This window comes from Mandrillus leucophaeus, unplaced genomic scaffold (assembly GCF_000951045.1).
Source record: "Mandrillus leucophaeus isolate KB7577 unplaced genomic scaffold, Mleu.le_1.0 Scaffold195, whole genome shotgun sequence".
Lineage (NCBI taxonomy): Eukaryota > Metazoa > Chordata > Mammalia > Primates > Cercopithecidae > Mandrillus > Mandrillus leucophaeus.
Window position 1 is genome coordinate 1,996,145 of NW_012101976.1, and position 4,548 is coordinate 2,000,692.

Sequence of the window (4,548 nt, forward strand, 5' to 3'; positions counted from 1 at the left end):
AAAAAAAAAAAAAAAAAAAGCTGGGAGTGGTGGTACATGCCTCTAATCCCAACTACTCAGGAAGCTGAGACAGGAGAATTGCTTGAACCTGGGAGGCGGAGGTTGCAGCAAGCTGAGATTGTACCATCTCACTCCACTCCAGCCTGGGCAAGAGCAAGACTCCATCTCAGAAAAAAGAAAAAGAAAAAACAAAGAACTAGAATTGAGGCTGAAATCTGTATCATTTTAGCAATAGCTTATATCCAACGGTGAATGCATGAATTAACCAGAGAAAAAGGAACCCACCTACTCAAGAAACATGTTTCCAATGTTTTTTAGTATTTCTACTTGTTACTGATAAAAACTGTAATATTCTGTAATATTAGTAAGGCCATTCAAACCATAAAAAATTCCTCACAGCTTATGATGATCCACAATTTTTCAAAATTCTAATTTCAATTGATGTGCATATTTTAGTTGCAGACACACACTATGATCAATACAAGATCTTTGCCAGGCGCGGTGGCTCACACCTGTAATCCCAGCACTTTGGGAGGCCGAGGCGGATGGATCACCTCAGGTCAGGAGATCGAGACCATCTTGGCTAACACGGCGAAACCCCCGTCTCTACTAAAAATACAAAAAATTAGTCGGGCATGGTGGCGGGTGCCTGTAGTCCCAGCTACTCGGGAGGCTGAGGCATCAGAATGGCGTGAACCTGGGAAGCAGAGCTGGCAGTGAGCCGAGATCATGCCACGACACTCCAGCCTACGCAAAAGAGTGAGACTCTATCTAAAAAAAAAAAAAAAAAAAGATTTTCAAGCAATAAAAATTCAAGCAGGCTAGGCACAGTGGCTCACGCCTGTAATCCCAGCACTTTGGTAGGCCGAGGCGAGTGGATCACAAGGTCAGGAGATCGAGACCATCTTGGCTAACACAGTGAAACCCGTCTCTACTAAAAATACAAAAAATTAGCCAGGCGTGATGGCACGCACCTGTGGTCCCAGGTACTTGGGAGGGGCTGAGGCAGAATTGCTTGAACCTGGGAAGTGGAGGTTGCAGTGAGGGAGATTCCATCTCAAAAAAAAAAAAAAAAAAAAAAAAAAAAATCAAGCAAGGCCGGGCACAGGAGCTCACGCCTATAATCCTACCACTTTGGGAGGCCAAGGTGCGAGGTTCAGTTGAGCCCAGGGGTTCGAGACCAGCCTGGGCAACATGGTAAAACCCCATCTCTACCAAAAATACAAAATTAGGCCAGGTGCAGTGGCTCATGCCTGTAATCCCAGCACTCTGGGATGCCAAGGCGGGCAGATCACTTGTGGTCAGGAGTTCAAGATCACCCTGGCCAACATGGTGAAATCCCATCTCTACTAAAAATACAAAAATTAGTCGGGCATGGTGGTGTGCGCCTGTAGTCCCAGCTACTTAGGTGGCTGAGGCACGAGAATCGCTTGAACTTGGGAGGCAGAGGCTGCAGTGAGCCGAGATTGTGCCACTGAACTTTAGCCTGGGTGACAGAGTGGGACTCTGTCTCAAAACAAAACAAAACAAATTAGTTGGCATGGTGATGCGTATTTGCAGTCCGAGCTACTCGGGAGGCTGAGGAGGAAGGATCACTTGAGCCTCCGAGGTCAAGGCTTCAGTGAACCCTGATCAAGCCACTGCACTACAGCCTAGGCAACAGAGCCAGACCCTATATTTTAAAAAGACAAAAAAAATCAAGCATTAAAAATTAGAATCCACCAGGCGCAATACTCACACCTGTAATCGTAGCACTTTGAGAGGCCAGGGCGCGCAAATCACTTGAGGTCAGAGGTCAGGAGTTCACGACCAGCCTAGCCAACGTGGAAAGCTCTGTCTCTACTAAAAACACAAAAATTAGGGCCGGGCATGGTGGCTCACGCCTGTAATCCTAACACTTTGGGAGGCCAGGGCGGGTGGATCACAAGGTCAGGAGTTTAAGACCAGTCTGGCAACAAGGTGAAACCCCTATTTCTACTAAAAATACAAAAAAAAAAAAAAAATTAGCTGGTGCACACCTGTAATCCCAACTACTCAGAAGGCTGAGGCAGGAGAATCACTTGAACTCAGGAGACAAAGGTTGTGGTGAGCAGAGATCACACCACTGCACTCCGGCCTGGGCGACAGAAGACGACTGTCTCAGAAATAAATAAATAAATAAAAATACAAAAATCAGCTCATGCCTGTAACCCCCACTACTCAGGAGGCTGAGACAGAAGAATCACTTGAACCCGGGAGGCAGAGGTTGCAGTGAGCTGAGATCGCGCCACTGCACTCCAGCCTGGGCGACAGAGCAAGACAGTCTTAAAAAAAAAAAAAAAAAATTGGAACCCAGTCACATGCTCACAGATAGGGAAACGCTTGACAGTGCAGGGTTACAGGATGGACCCACCCCCCCAGCAGTTAGAAGCAGGATCCACCTGATCAACACGGGGCAGACAACAACCCACATCCGCAGCACACGAGACCAACTGGGAAGAACGGGAAACACCTCACAGAGAATCCAGGCCGCCCGTGGCGGCTCACGCCTATAATCCCAGCACTTTGGGAGGCCAAGGCAGGCAAGATGGCTCGAAGCCAGGAGTTCCAGACCAGCCTGGGTGACGTGGTAAGACCCACGTCTCTACAAAAAATGGCCAGGTGTGACGGCTCACATCTGTAATCCCAGCACTTTGGGAAGCCGAGGCAGGCGGATCACCTGAGGTTGGGAGTTTGAGACCAGCCTGACCAACATGGAGAAACCCCGTCTCTAATAAAAATACAAAATTAGCCAGGTGTGGTGGCGCATGCCTGTAATCCCAGCTACTTGGCAGGCTGAGGTAGAAGAATAACTTGAACCTGGGAGGCGGAGGTTGTGGTAAGCTGAGATTGTGCCACTGTACTCCAGGCTGGGGCAACAAGAGGAAAAAACTCTCTCAAAAAAAAAAAAAAAAAGTAGCCAGGCACAGTGGTGTGTGCCTGTAGTTCCAGCCACTCAAGAGGCTGAGGCAGGAGAATCGCTTGAACCTGGGAGGCAGAGGTTGCAGTGAGCCAAGATCACGCCACTGCACTCCAGCCTGGGTGACAGAACAAGAACACACCTTTAAAAAAAAGGAAAGAGAAAAAGAATCCTGTGGCTCACACATGGGTATCCACACGTGGAGAAGAAACACGGGAAGGAGACTCTAGGTCCCTGACGGGGCAGGAAGAAGGGACAGGCCTGGGGAAGTGCTAGGGGCAGGGCCGGCCTTTTCTTTTGCCTCAAGAAGAGTGGTGCACCTGTGTACACGTGGTGTGTGCATGCATGTGCTGTGTACATTTGTGCACATGCTCAGGACCAAGAGGAGCAGGCAGAGCTGCCGAGGGGGTGGAGGAGAAAGAAAAGGAGACTGTGAGTGAGAAGTGGGAAGGCAGCTGTGGAGGTGAAAGAATGCAGGTGGAACAGCACCCACCGGGCTCTCCCTCCACACTGGCTGAGGTCAGCACCTTCACTCCCTTTCCTGCTGGCCACAAGGAGAGAGGGGCAGACAAAGCCCCCACCTTCCATGCGGGAAACGAAGCTCAGCAAAGGCCCCCAAGCTCATCAGCCCTGGAGGTGGGGCGCACATCCCGACTTCAGAGGCCACTTGTGTCTCAGCCTCCGTGCTGGGCACCTCCCCTCCTGCAGCCGGCGGAACACGGGGACAGGAGTCACTGGTGTCACCGCCAGTGACAGTGGGCCCTGTTCACACACAAAAAGCCACACGCAAGGGGCTTCCCCAGTAGAATGGCTGAAAATCCTCCCATGGGCTCACAAGGCCCGACAGACGCCACAGGGTCCCAAGGTTGTCCTGGAAATCCCGGCTACGTGGAACCAACACACTCAAGGACCCAGGGCCTCAGAGCAGTCCTCAAACATGGCTAAAACAAAGGCATCCTTCTCCCCTGGTTTACTGTCACCCCCAGGGGGACTGGAACCCAGCAGTTCACTGCCTCCCTGCCCAGGGGATTCGGACTCTGGGTGGCTTGCAGGTGCCCGGGCGACCTGGACAGGGAGGGAACAGCTACAGAAACGAAAACTGCACAATCCCTTCCTTGGGAGGCCTCTAGGCGTTTCCCGCACAGCTTCGATCCCCTCCACACATGCCTCAAGGCAGGAGAATACGTATGTTTGTCATCCTTTACGGCTGAGGAAAACCAAAACCACAAGGCCATAGGTCAGAGGCTGTCTCTGGGATGGCCGGTGGAGGGGGACAACCCTGTCCCTTCCACACAGGCCACAGAGTCAGCGAGGAAGCCTTCTGGGGCCCCCTTTTGTCTCTTGCACCTTGTCAATATCTGGTGGTACACAGTGTGCAATGAACGCCACCAGACATCCGCGAGAGGAAAACAGAACCGTTACAAATCACTGACACGAGCCAACCTTGGAAGGGCGGGAGGCCCGGGACGCGGCAAGTCCTCTCAAGAACGCGGGTGAAAGGCGAAGCACAGGCCATCTGAGAGCACAGACGGATTCAACGGATTCAGCAGAGGAGCCGCAGCAAACCACCGCCCGAGCAGCCGCAGCAAACCACCGCCCCAGCCGCAGCA

The 4,548-nt window shown here is 51.6% G+C and overlaps 1 protein-coding gene across 1 annotated transcript in view; it reads left to right on the plus strand.

Annotated features, from left to right (window-relative positions):
• Positions 1–4,548, plus strand: part of UBALD1 (UBA-like domain containing 1) — a 38,785-nt gene that overhangs the window by 4,111 nt on the left and 30,126 nt on the right. The window lies entirely within an intron of this gene.